General features: G+C 32.5%; 1 protein-coding gene across 2 annotated transcripts in view; it reads left to right on the top strand.

The window, feature by feature from the left end:
* LOC129984713 (hemicentin-2-like) overlaps positions 1–11,311 on the top strand; it is a 516,003-nt gene extending 504,692 nt beyond the window's left edge. For both annotated transcript variants that reach the window (XM_056094654.1, XM_056094653.1), the window contains exon 12: positions 11,081–11,311. The gene's annotated coding sequence lies outside the window, so the exon portion shown is untranslated. The remainder of the gene's footprint in view (positions 1–11,080) is intronic.
* Positions 11,312–15,411: the final 4,100 nt, after the last annotated feature.

The following is a 15,411-nucleotide window of genomic DNA, read 5'->3' as shown; positions in this document are numbered from 1 at the left end:
GATTTAAATCCAGACATACCATTAATAGTATCCAAAAGTCAAGTTAGTTTAGTTTAGTTATATTAACGTCCCGTTTAAAGCAACACTATGGCTATTTTGGGACGGACCTCGTCATTTTGAACCTCGGTCAGATGACGAGGACGACATCTGTATCCAAAAGTCAAATTTTTGCTTTAGATGCTTGCGTTATTCTCAACTGATTAAAACAAAGATTTGATAGAAAACTGCTCTTGCAGTCATAAAATTTCATACCAAATTTGATATATTTAAATCATTGCGTTTTGAGTTATCGCGTTTACATGTTTCTGAAAATACAAACCGACAGACAGTCAACCCCTCATTGGATTTAGCTCAAAATTTGATGGGTGTCTATTTTATAGATGTTTACCGAATTTCATCCATCTAGCTCACTTCATTTTATTATTATCGTGTTAACTTATATTCGAACAGCCTGACAGACAGACTTCCTCTGAACAGAGTTTGCTCAAAATTATAAATCTAAAAATTTGGTATAAAGACTGTATACCAAATTTCATCAGTATAGCTTAAAGCGCTTTTGAGTTGTTTGTCACAGACAGACAGACAAACATTTTCCAGAAATATGTTTTTCGAACTCAGGGAGTTTTGAAATTTAGACGTTCGTCAAAATCTTGAGTTTAAATTTTTTGACGGTTAACTATACTTTTTCTATACTACGTACACGAGAAAGTAAAAAAGAAGTGTTTGCAATCTATTGAAAACGCATCGCACACTTCGACTGGAATTATAATAATCTTGCTTTCAGATAGATTCACTCCATACTTATTTTTCCCCAATTAAAAAACAAACAAACAAAAAATTGAAAAAGTGAATGTTTTCTTTAAATTAAAGTCTTGAAGTCATCATCGACTGAAATACCGATATGCATATGTGGGAGAGGGATAAAAAGTGTGTTTCTTACAAATGAACTATGCATATTAGCTATAAAATTTGGATCTGCTGACGTCAGTTGTGACGTAATACTCTCTCTGTATTATTGGTCTTTGTTCATGTGAAAATCATTGATTGTGATCATTCAATTTTGTTATGAAATCCAAAAATGAAGAATATCTTAGGAAATGCTTGGGAATCTAGCACTCGTGCAACGCCATCTGCCGTGTCTGACAACGTTTCCCCCCATTATTTCAAAGTGATTGCGCGTCATCATAGTGTACCCTCTCTCTTCCCAGATGTTAGTAGCCCTGGCGCTAAAAATGGTTTAAAAAGCGATGGAAAAAATAGTTGAAATCGAGAGAAACAAAGGACTGGTCTAATGAACCCTCAGACGTTTTTATGTTTCATAACTTTCACTTTTACACTCAAATTAGAAATATAGATGCTAACGTGATATCTTAGTCAAATTTCCATTCAGCAATCCATTGAACAGCAAACAAACAACAACGTACAGATTATTTGAAAGCATTAACACATAATTAAAAAACAAAATTAAACAACCTTTAAAAATTACCGCGTATTTTATTACATGAAATATATGCATTTCTAAACTAGAAGGGATGGAATTGCATTATCTTCATGTTTATTACGTTGTCATTCGAGTTTTAGAAATTCATCATAACACTTATAGAGTGAAGTTTCATAATATAATTTACTAATACGAATGAATTTCATTCAGACAATTTTGAATATCTGATTTGTTTGCTTTATATCGCATCTTTCTTGGTTTGTGAACTTGGTTCTTGAACTCCCTCACCATCATCTTTCTTCTTTACAAGTATATGTTTGATTATTTCATTATCTTCAAGATAAACAGTTTAGTTTAGTTATATTAGCGTACCATTTTAAAGCAACACTAGTACTATTTTGGGACGGATCTCATAATTTTGAACCGCGATCAGATGTCGAGGACGGCACCTGAACTAGCACCCCCCTCTCCACACCACACCACACCAGCGGGAGGACGTTTGGCCCCGACGGATTTAAAGTGCACCAGCCCGGCTTACACGATGGTTCTTCGGTGGAATTAGGTCACGAACCTGCAACGGTTCCAAAGCAGAGACCTTACCATCAGGCCACCGCGGTCCCAAGATAAACAGTGAATTGAACAAAATGGTCTATGCTCACCCATATGTAAAACTGTATCTTCACTAATACTGCGCCTTTTCTTCAATGATTTTTTTAACATTACAGACCTAAATTTCGAATTGCAAAAATATATTCTTTAAAAGGCCACAGCTTTAATACTGCAGGTACTAAAGATTTTATTATAGTGTTTTTAGAATTCAACACAAAATATTGGCTATTATCGAATGGCAACACAAGATACTCGCACTTCTTTAAAAATCAATAAAAAAACTGTATTTCATTTTTAATTTTTGAAGGAAATTTTATTCTTTAATGGTGTTTAGATTGTTAAATCATTTTGGTGGAGTCATATCACTGAATCTCCGACCCGCCCGAAGGCACACAGGTAAAGAACACTGAATGACCGAACCGACGCAACAGCAACAGTGGCGGGAACTGTAGTTGAATCCTAAGGGCCATCACCGGCCACGGTACAACACTTCCCGAAGGAAACACGTCCCGTTATCGATGTGAGGAGCCAGATCCCCCTCATTTTTGTGTACCCTCCAGGGTGGCGAGATTCAACCACCATACCGAAATCCTCTCATCCTCTTTTCGAGATGCCCCCCCAGGGATTAATCATTTTTGTTGAAATTAAAACAATCAGTGTTTAAAAAAATTAATTTTTTACACAACATTAATGTTGAGTAATTCTATTAAGCTGATTTTATTGAAGTGTACTTGCTTTCCGTATTAGTTTTTTTTGGGGGGGGGGGGCTGAATATGATTTGAAAGATTGAGTTTTGAAAGATTATGGATCATATATCTAATTCTCAGTTCCATTGAAACTTATAACAAAATAATTAAATACTTATACCTTTGCTACAGATGGTATATTAAAAAAAATGTACCAGTGTTTTCAGAAATTAAAAAAAAATGAAAGATAGATTTTTCCCAAACTTTCTATAAATATCAAAAATATTTCAATTTTATTAATTCAATTTCATGCTGCAATGCAAACTGATTTTTTTACAGCATCTCCGGATTTCATTAAAAATGCAGAAAGACTCAAACTTTCTTTGAAAGCATTTCATCATTCCTTTGCTCCGAGCTCTGTGGCGTTTCCCTCTATATTTTATTTTACCGACATTTTTGAAATCAACAAAATATACAAGCAGTATAGAACAGAATATGACACAGGGAGAAAAAAAAATTAACTGAGTTATCTTAGCTCATTTTTTTTTTATCTCTTGAAATCTTGTTTAAAAAAATATATTTTGAAAAAAAAAATTGGCATCTTGGTAAAGTTTTCTTCTCCAACTTCTCGTATCGAATGGCAGTCAGATTAAATGTACGAGTTAAAAAATTCCTGTGACGGTAAAATCACATAACAATTATAGTCGGGCATGTTCATCTAACAACTAATTATCTATATCCCCACGACTCTTTTTCATTTTCTCGTATACGTAGTACAGAGAAATTATTGTACTTATCAAAAAATTCGAACTTGAGATTTTGATGAATCTCCACATTTTAGACCTCCCTGACTTCGGGAAACACATTTTTGGTAAAGTCATATCACTAACTTTCCAACCCCCTTCCTAAAGGCACACGGATAAAGAATACTGAATGATCGGACCGCCGCAACAGCAACATTGGCGGGAACTGTGGTTGAATCCTAAGGGCCGTCACCGGCCACGGTACAACTCTTCCCGAAGGAAGTACGTCCCGTTATCGATGAGAGGAGCCATATTTCCCAACTATTTATGTACCCACCAGGGTGGCGAGATCCAACCACCATACCGAAAGCATTTCATCCTCATTTCGAGGTGCCCTACCGAGGGTAACACTTTTGATAAAATTCCGTCAGTCTGTCTGTCTGATGCAATAACAATTCACAAACGCTTTTGAGCTGGACCGTTGAGATTCGATATACGTTATATATACAAATTTGCAGATTTTTTTTACCAAATTCGGAGGACCCTCGGGGGAGGATTTGGAGGACCCTCGAAATGAGGATGAGATGCTTCCGGCATGGTGGTTGGATCTCGCCACCCTGGAGGGTACACTAATAGGTGGGGGATCTGGCTCCTCCCATCGATGACGGGACGTACTTCCTTCGGGGAGGGTTGTACCGTGGCCGGTGACGGCCCTTAGGACTCAACCACAGTTCCCGCCAATTGCTGTTGCGGCGGTCCGGTCATTCAGATTTATGGTTTAAATCCGTGTGTCTTAGGGCGGGTCGGAGAGTTAGATGGTTGACTTACCAAATTTGGAGTAAAATCTGTTTTGAAGAAAATAATCGAATCTAAGATAACACTAGAACTGCAAAACAAAAGGTGGTAGAAAGATAAAATTTGCTATACAGATTTAGCATCTGTTGTGTAGACATTGTGAAATTTTGAGCCAAATCCAACAACGGTATTTTCAAAAACATGTAAACGCGATCATTCAAAGAAAAAGGCTTAAATATAGTAATTTTTTTTTGGGGGGGGGGCTGTGACTACAAGCGCAGTTTTGTGTCAAATCTTTGTTACAATCGGTTGAGAAAAATATATCTAGAACAAAAATACGATTTTCTGATGTTATTAACCGCATACCAAGGATAAGTCGCCAAAAAACTCGCCAAGGATGACATGACATATTCGGTAAAAATGCTAAATTCAAAAAAAGCTAATATATCGTAGTTACTGAACGCCAGTGCTCTGTAGGGCATTCTCTGGCATGACAAGTTCATTAGACAGTATGCGAGAAAGCTTTATGGAGACCACTCCCGCTGTTTTAATTGCTTTAACATTCCAAAAAGTAATCAAAAATTAAATTTAGGCATCATTCTGAACATGTATCAGTACAAAAACTGATTCAATTAACTTGGCTTCTAATAAAAAGAGAAATAAAATCGCAGCGGTTTGGATGTATTATGAATATCTATCGTCGGGAACTACGAAAAATTTGCATAATGAATTAAAATAATATTTTAAAAACATCTCATTAAAAATTAGTGAACTGTTTTAATAATTCGATTATAAAACATTTTAATATTTACCACCTTATTGGAAATTCTAATATTGTGTGAGATAATCAGATTCAGCAACTTGATTTTCAATATTAAAATATGATTATTTTATGCATTCAAATATATTTTTATATTTGAAAATTCCTCTTCCCATAAGTGAATAGTGATTAACATGGTTAGGAAAATGGAGGAAATCAGTTATGGGTTCTGTCCTCTAATAGCTAACATTTTTTGAATTTTGGTAAACAGATGTGTATTTGAGCGAAGACGGTAACCATGCTGATCGTTAGAAGTTTTACTTTTAAATAAAATACAAGTAGGAAAACTGAATTATTCTTCTAAAAGGCAACTTATTCCATTTACAATGTATAACATAAAGGTTTTATATTGTTTGAACTTTAATAATTCGACCAAAAATAACAAAAATATGATTTTTTTAAATCACACCGATATTTAAAACGTTACTGACGATGTTATTATGTTGAAAATGCTCAAAATATACTCCATCAGTAGCAATACATCGTCTACAAACTGTATAACAGATCAGAAATATTCAGTCTGGTTTCCATAAAAACAGATTCACAAGCAATCATCATCAGACTGCCTGCGATTCTCACAGACAATATTCTTCGAGTTCCATTGCAATATTAATGGCTTTAAATCAGGAGATCAGGTTGGATTATCGTCTCTTCCTTGTAGACTTATCCACGTTTCGATGAATGTTCCATCTAAAAAATGCAGCATGTCTGTAATGTAATTTGACCATGCGCTATTATTTGGGGGGGGAGCAATTTTTTCTGAGTTGAGTCGGTGAACAACTAGCATATGTGCTTCCCGCAAGGTGTTAAGATATGCAGCATTTATCACTGTTCTGTCAGAAAAGTATATCCCTACAAATCCTCTGACAGGCAAACTCTACTACACATATAACCAGGAAGATTTATAGCTCATTCTTCTATAACTATAGAATTTTCTTTTGACCGGTGCACACAGTTATCGGAATCTATGGAGGACATTCCTCATCGGAATCTATGGAGGACATTTTGGATATCTTCAACATTAGAACACCATCATTAATATTTTGAACATCTTTGTGATTTAGAAAAATCTTACTTTTGTTATTTGTATTCGAGTTTTTCAAGTTCAGACAGTTTATTGATCTCATTTCTACCTTAGATGCTATCTAGATACTTCTTCCAGCTCACTTTGACTAATATAAGATGTCACATTTCATTTTTATCATGAATTCTTAGCTAATGAATTATGATTCAAAGAGGATTAGGTACAGATTCATTTTAGCAACAAGTTGCTGATAGCAATCCTGTTGGTTGCTGGAAGTCCATCTCAAACGAAAAACAAATACGAGAAAGTTCTTCTAGTCCTTCAGAAAACAAATGGATTAATTAACACAATATTGCCGCATTGAAGAAAGACATTCGAATATCCATGGCCGAATGGTCATGGCACTGGTCTCATGATCAAGAGACCTGGGTTCGAATCCCGCTAGAGACAATGCGATTAATAGTATATGTAAATACTTAATTCCTCGATTTGATGTTTTCCTTTATTTCATGTTCCAGAAGATACTGGACATTTCTTTAATTTACCAGACAAGTGCTCTGGACTTTTCTTACTGTCTCCAGAAGAGTATTCTGGAACTTTCTCTGCTTGTATAAAAGCAGAAGATTTGTCAGTCACTGTATTCTCAGTTCAGAGCTCAGTTAATAAATTGGTTTAGCTCTACCTCTTGTGTGTGTCATTGAGTTCTATACTAAAGTATCTACGTGACAATATATTGTAATAAGTTTTTACGATATTCTGAATACCTTATAGTATCGAAAATATCGCAACAATATTGTTGAGCTTTTTGTACCAATAGAATATCCCAATATGTTAGAGCTCAATCACATTTCTCCCTGAGATTTCAACTATGGGCTTCCCAGGTCGTTTGAATTTTTTATTATTGAATTCTTTGGTTGGTCAAAAAATTATATTTTCAAAGGTCATAAAGAAACAAGAAACAAAATTACTTATAAATATTTATCGAAGCAGAATGTAGCATTCCTTCATTTCCTCTCATCATAAGAACCATCCCAATGCTCTTCTCATTATAAGGTCATATTCATAAGTTACTGGCACAGAAGTATTTCATCAATGGCTATGTACATCAACATTAATATCAAAGAAAACCGCCTCCTCAGAACGAAACTAACACAGCACAGTCATCTGTTTGTTATCGTCAATATAGGAATGAAAAGGATTCTGGTAAAGCAACCTTTTCAAATACAGGATCGGATGTTTGCTATTCTTCGTGCGGAATGATGTTACTCCACATCAAATGTTTGACAAAATGTAGTGCAAGATATTCAACAGCTGCTGCATAGATTCCATTGGAAAGTGTTTGTCCTTATCTTCTACAGTCCTGGTACTAGTACCCGAAAAGTTTCCTGGCCAGAGAGCATTTACCGAATGACGATGATGTTCAAACGACTGTGACACATTGGTTTCATTTTTAGGCCATAGATTTCTTCGGCACCAGTACACAGAAATTCTACATATATCTATACTAAACAGAAAAAGAGCTGCATGATCTCTAGAAGCGGAGAGGTGTGTCGTGGTATTAAGTGTCAAGCATACAGAAATTAATTTTATGGTATGACTTGGGCTTCTAATTTGGTGGTTTTTACCTTAAGAAGTAACTTAAAGAATGTTGTACCTCTTTCAAAAAAGGCTTCTATATAATTGTTTTGAGTCTCTTTATGGTCTCCAAGAAAATTAAAGAATGTTGTATCTCTTCCAAGAAAGACTTCTGTATAATTGTTTTGAGTCTCTTTATGATCTCGAAGAAATTTACTTTCTAGACGAATCAAATAGATGTGCCAGACTAAGTAGGATTAAAACTAACAAAGAATCGACATAACAATGATGGATTTGTGAGAATTTCTACAAAAATATCTTGTTGTATATACGAAAATTTTTTTAAACTTTTTATGAATATTTATAAGCTTTAAATTAAGGATTTAAAATAGTTTATCTACTGTTATAATCTTCACCAAATGTATTAAAAATTGCAACTAAATCAGCAAAGTTGCCCTTTGTCTTGTTCGGTATCCATGCTTTATTTAAGAAAACTTCAGGCTCTGATAGGTAAATTCTAGAAGGCAATAAAAAAGATTTTGGACAAGGTTTGTTTTTTATTTTGACATCATAATAAATTCTCTGCAATTTTTTCACGTTCAACTTGCATCACAATACTCAGAACTGTCCCTTGATAAATCACTGATCTCAGTGAACTATTAAAAGCACAATGGATGTAGCTTCAGGCCACTCGATAAATCACTACTTTGTTGAGGAGAGGCAAAAAATGGAGGTAAATCAATATTTCTCAGATTCTGCCGAATAAAAACGAACTAGACATAGCAAATATCATCCCAGTGAATCATTTAATCTGTACAAGAAAAAGAGTAGAGCAAAGAGATCCTTCATTTGCGCAGTCAGTACAGATAATGCAATTTTATTTAAAGAAAAATTCATACCATCTTTGACGATATACTCTTTTTTATTATTTAAGGCGAAAAATGATGGAATATTTTAATAGCTTTTCAAGTATTTAATCCGCACAAAGAAATTGAAACTGAGATACCATAAAGCGGATCTTGTTGAAATCATGACAAGTTTTAGAAGCATGCATCTCTTTTAGCAAATATATAAATATTTATTAAGAAACGTCTGACATCGTCGATGGAAAAAAAATTCTATTAAAACTAGCTAAATTGGCTATAAAAGTCTGCTGTGATGTATGCACAGAATAAACAGATTATGATATACATATTGAAACATCTTCATAATAGAAGAGTATTAGATGATTTACTATACAAAATGTTAGTTGACAAAATTTTGAAAATTTCTTCTATAAGTTCAACTGCATTTGTTTATTCAAAACAAACAGATGTAGTTTAACAAACAGATGATTAACAGATTTCAAAACAAACAGATGATTAACAGATGTTGTTTCGATAAAATTATATTTATTCACAGTAGAATTTATCTTCTTTTGGATATTTTTGATAGGAAAAAATTAAAGAGAGTCTTATCTTTGATCTAAAACATGTTTTTATAATAATGCCCTAATGTTTGATATATCTGAATTAATATATTATTTTTAAATTTGCTCCTAACACTAGGTTTACTAAGGGGTCATTTTGATCCGTCTGTGAAAACGTTTCGTTAATTTTCTTCCAGAAAATTACTGCCTCACTTAAAGAGAATATTTTAATTAACTTGCATTTATGAGACATAATCGCAAATATTATCATTTTTAGTTTCAGAGGTATGTATATAGTATACCTATTTTTACCGAAGGGGTCATTTTGACCATTTGAATAAATATTATTCAGAATACATACATTTATATTTCAATATGTAATGGCTTGATAGGGACTCACATAGATATAGGTATAAATATAGAAATAAGTGTGTGTTAGTAAAATGTGTGTATATAGGAAGCAAGAAGACGAAGCCGAAAGTCAGTCAGATAGCAGCTATTATAGGTTGTAAGTAAGAAGACGTGGGAGTCAATGTTTTGGTAGAAGAATAGATGGTCTTGAAGACCTAGATTAGAAAATAAACACTTTTTTTAGTAAATAAACACAGAGGAACTGCCTTTTCATCACACCACATCTCTACAGATGTATTGAAAATATAAAAGTTTTTTTCCTACTTTAACTTTATAATAGATAGATCGATTTATGTTTTTTCTAATTAAATACTGAAAGGGGTCCTTTTGATCCTTTTGGTAGAAATAGGTACATGCCAACTCAAGATACACCTAGTGTTAATTATAAAGCAACCATAATATGTATGCGCCGGCATCCTGGCATAGGGGTAGCGCCTCTTCCCCTTGATCTGAGCGTCCCGGTTTGGGCATGGTTGTTCTTCCATTCTTCTATCTATGAGATGTGCGATGTGTGTAAAAAGGTGTTGTGCAAGCGAATGAGTGATGCGTGAGTGGCAAAGTCGTACTCTTGGCCCTAGTTGGCGCTACTATAAAAACAAGAGACACTCTCCCACCGGCTTAAAATCGCTGTCTTCGTAACAGCGGGATTGTCCATGGCAAGTGCCATAAGAAACAACAACAACAGCAAAATATGTATTCAAAAAATGTAATTTATATTATTATTGAAATTGATAAATTGAGTTTTTAGCAGCAAAAGCTGTCATCATGCCAGAGAGTCAGAGTAGCAAATGTCAAAAAACTTCAGTAAACAAAGAAAAATTTGAAGAAAGCGCTTATGAAAAACTTTTTTTTTCGATTGAATTTTTAGAGACAACATTTCTTGGTGATTGAAATATAATTAATATCTTTCAAACACCTGTAATTATAAATATTTTTAAATACTGTAACTAAAATAAAGAAAAATATTTTTAAAATGTTTTTTAAGTGATTAAAAATAGAACAAAAGTTCTCGAAAATAAAGTTAGTATCATTAAAAAGTTTGATTTTTAGAATTTTAAAATAGTACTTTTTTTTTTGCAATTATACTTGCCAAAATTGTTGCGAAGGCACCAACATTTTAATTTTTAATTAAATATTTAATTAAATTTTCAATAATAACCTCCTTTTTGTGATTTTCCTAGGAATAAACGAGTGATAAATTTTATAGCTTTGTGTCTACCGGTTTGATAAGTGTAGCATTTAGCAGATATATCACATATAGTAAATTTCAGTGTCACAAATGGCAGATAGTATTCAGCTTTTAAACATTATCTTATTAAAATTACTTCCAACAGAATCCAAAATTACTTTCACAGCCATTTTTTAAAAATTATCACCTACTAAAAATATTTTGCAATCTACCGAAAGATATTGATAATTGACGAAGTTGAACCGTATTTGAGGCTGGGAGACGGGTTTTTTTTTTCCCTGTATTATTTTAAATATATAGGTAATAGATATTTTGCAGATTTATTTTTAAGAATTCCATATCTCAATATCAATTAATCTAATATTTTTTTATCTTTCAGGTAAGGTTCGGATGACCCACACTTCTGCGAGACGAAGTATTGCACCGAACTGCTCAAAGAAATGGATGTTTATCAAGTTGTTCCGATGTGCGGCTGCTGCGAAATGAGACTCTGCAATTCTGTGATTCGTATTCATTTTCATTCAAGTGTTGTACATAAGAATAGGTGTCTGTTGTGTTTTGGTGTGCGGAGCAAGACAGGGGAGGTTGATATTTTATTGTCAAAGAAACTTTTGCATGCATAAAATATTTAGTATGATGAATGCCAATAAAAAAAATGGTTCTTGTTTGACTCGTGTTATGAATCTAGATACCAAAACATTAAGGATCTCAAGATTATCACTTTTCGTCGATTGTGTTTCGCTAAGGGGTGACAAGCAGAAAAATTAGTTATTATTTATACTTTTGTACTGCATTTTTCGTGAGTATAATTTACAAACAGTTCTGATATATGACTGATTGGCTAAAAGTCAGTCTAGATGGGAAAGTATTTTCTAGTGTTGGTCAATACATTTGAAAAAAAAAAAAAAAGAAAGGTTCTTCAATAAGTGAACATGATGTGGCGAGAGGGTAGCATTACCTTTCATTTTACATAGTTTTTAATTAAAAGAGCAGAACAATTTTTTAAATACAGTTAAAAACATATTGGGTAATAATTTAAAAAATAAAATAAAGCAATAATATTCTTAGGATGCATCCGAAAAAAGTCAAGGAAAAATCTGGAAATGTCAATAAAAGTCAAACCTCAAAAATGATGGCCACCCTGTTTACAGGAACATTTACTTATTTATATTAGCATAATCTTAGCATAATAAATTTTCAGCTGCACCCCTCACTTTTTCTTTCAAATGATTTTGAATAATGAGAAATTCCAGGTCAACATTTTAGACATATCGGATCAAAAGTACCGAGATATACAAGAAAAAAAGAGGATTTAGGAATTGTTTCAAGATAAAGTAACAAACAGATCACAACTAATATTTTTTTTCATGCAAGTTTTTATTTTATTCGTTAACACGGTAACTTTGCTCTAAGGTTAATGTTTTTCTTCTTTTAATTCATCATTTGGAGGAATGGTGAATAACTAAATAAGAATTCGAAATATATGCTTTTATTTACATTTAATTACAATAAAATAAATAGTAGCTAAATAATATTTTAATAAATACATATTACTTAAAATAATAATTAAAAAATTGTGATAATTTTGGTAACTAATATTTAAAAACTAAGGTAAAAGTTTTTGTAGCAGATGAAAAATGAAGTCAAGTACTTATTTTTGAAGCATTTCTTTATAAATGAAGCGCACAAGAAAAAAAGCATTATGCAGTTGCTTGGTGTGTTCAGGTTTCCACCAACGATATTTTAAATAATTTTTAAGGATTTTTTTTTTTTACATCTAACATCTCACCAGAAACAGTATTATATAAGAACAATTATTTTATCGAAATATTTTAAATCTTCTGATTCGATTTTTTAAAAAGGTATTTTGTCAAAAATCTAATGGCACTGGGTTATACACACAAAAGGAATTGCTTTAATATTTTTACAAATATCGGTTTGTTTTTTGTTTTTTTCATATGTTTAACACTGCGTTAATTTGTATTTTCTACAAAATTTTGCTTCTGAGCTTATTTTTTTCGTTAATTGCAGGCGTCATAAATTATTTCTGTAATTATTATCGGCTTCCATTTGTTCCAAACAAAATGTTTGGAATATGAGCAGAGTAGGATCTGTTGAATGTGTCATTTTTTTCCCCTCACTTTTACATTTATTTCAAAAAGAATCGAATATTTATTTTAATCTAAAATAATGTTAGAGGACATAGTTTTTATACCTTTTATGTAGTTGAGATTCCCCCATTGAAATTGTAAGTCATGCTATTTTGAAAGATTTTAGTTATTACTACACATCTTGAAAATAATTTCACGAAAAAATTTAGAATACTGAGGATTTAGTTCTTTCTCCAAAATCTCACATAAAATCTTTTTTAAAAAACATTTTAACATATAAAGCTAAAAAAATAATAAAAATATAAAATATGATTTTTATATTTTCAAAAGGTATTACTTTTGTCGTTTTTACTCAATATTTTAATATAAAATAACAATTCCCAAAAATTTATTATTATCAAATTAAATATTTTAATTGCTTATAACTCATCAATTCTTCACTTAAAATTGCAAAATATTATATGCATTTGAGCTATTTTAATCTAGAAAATTTGCGTACATATTCGAAATTTGGTATTGCTATTTTAAAAGATTTAATTGCGTAGATATAAATATGATGACGGCACCCTTGCCTGAAAAGATATTTCATACACCTACATAAAGCAGATTTTTACCGCGACAGACATTTCAAGATTTGTTGGGTTATAATTAGCATCTGAATAGCGAGAAATGATGCTCATGCATTTTTTTATTATTAACTCTATATTCAAATTAAAGATATAATATTGCATATATAGTAAAGAAATGATGTAAAAAACGTTGTTCCGTCCGTTGCATAAATGATAAAATATGCATTACCTGACTTCAAACAGATAAAATCTAAACATTAAAAAAAAATTCTAATGCTTATAAATTTAATAACAAATTATGAATTCAAAAAAAAATCTATTACCTGCAGCTATTATGTTTGTTTTGAATTACGCAATATTGACTTTTTCTTATACTTCGAGATTATGCTGATGTTTATGAAGAAAATGTAAAATAAAAAAATTCAAATAAAGTGACTTTTTTTTTTTTTTTCAATCTTCTGACAGATTTAACATCAGGCGCAGCATATTTAGTAAACACAATTTTGATACTTTATAATAATAAATTCAAATACTGCACTCTAAAAGAGGTAGATAAATAAATAAATATGTACATTAGATTTTCTAAAAGATGTTTTTATCATAATAATGCTTATTTTTCAATTCCTACTATTAGCTCATACTCTCTCTATATATATCTTGTTCAAATTTTCAACACTTTTTATTCATCCACTCAAGATCAAATACATTTTTTTAAATTGTAGTGGATGACATCTAATGTTAATAATTTTTTTTTCAAATATTAATTAATTAATCAAATTTGTCCAGTAATTTCTATTTGGTCGCTAAATATGTCGCCATGTCCGCAAATAGTCTCCATTTTTGTCGCCAAGCTCTATTTTGCCACTTAATATAGTAATTCTGTCATATGTATATACATATTTATATTAATTGTAATTATTTAATAAAAAGTAAAATTAAAATAAAAAAATTGTTGACCTAAGTAGGAATTGAGTTACAAATTTTATATATATGTTACGAATCTGTGATGCGGCTTCCCAGCATAGTTGGTTCCATCATAAGAAAGAATGTTTTACAGTCATCTGCATTGAACGGAGTCTGGGTGTCGCGTCAGAGGTCCAGGAGCTTGGCAACTTTGGCGCCAAAATAGATTATACCTGAAACATCGAGAATTTTCCCGTCCCGTCCAGTAGGAACCGAGATACGCCTCGAACGTTCCTGATTGGTTGAGAGGCTTCTAGCCCCGCCTCCTGAGACCTATAAAAGGAGCTGCCGCTGCCGGGGAGTGGTGGTGAATCGAGTAGTTGGAAGCGACAGAGAAGAGTGGTCGGAATCGACGGTGAAGAAGGAGTCTTTCAGAGATTAGTAGAGCAACGACGGAGTCAAACTAGTGTTGAACTAAGCTGTGCGCTACTGTCTGCAATAGAGTCTGGTTGTATGCTGCACGTCTCGGCTGAAGATAATCGTCTTCTGTGCTGTATATAGTTGTCGTCTTTGTGCTGTCCTGTGTATCTTCATGTAAATAAACGTCGTTGTTTTATTTTCTACTGATTGAGCGTTCTCCACACCATTTAACTCCCACTATCCAAACGAACCCGGAAATTTCGTAACAATATATATATTACTTGTTATAGCATAACATCTGCAAATTACTTCATGGGTACCAGCGGGATCAGTCTCCCTGAAACTCTCTCGCACACTCCCTACTAAATGTATATTATTAATGCAAGCCATTGGAGGACAATAATTACGAAAGAATATTAGCGTAAGATTTTTGAATTCTTTTGCCGATTATTCATAGGTTAACACACAGGTACATTATAATCAATTTTATATTTCGGACCGATTAAAACTTTATCCCTACTGATTAAAACCAAAATTTCATGCAGAACTAAATTGACCCAAAATTTCATGCCAAATTTCACATATTTAATTCCTTGTACTTTTGAGTGATCGCGTTTACGTGCTTGTGAAACTGACAGACGATCAGTCTCTTGACGGCTTTAGTACCAAATTTCATATATATCTACACGTAAAATGTTGAATTCGTG

The sequence above is a fragment of the Argiope bruennichi genome, chromosome 9 (genome assembly GCF_947563725.1).
Source record: "Argiope bruennichi chromosome 9, qqArgBrue1.1, whole genome shotgun sequence".
In the NCBI taxonomy this organism is placed as follows: domain Eukaryota; kingdom Metazoa; phylum Arthropoda; class Arachnida; order Araneae; family Araneidae; genus Argiope; species Argiope bruennichi.
The sequence above is the reverse complement of the archived record's forward strand: the minus strand, read 5'-3'. Positions and strand labels throughout refer to the sequence as shown.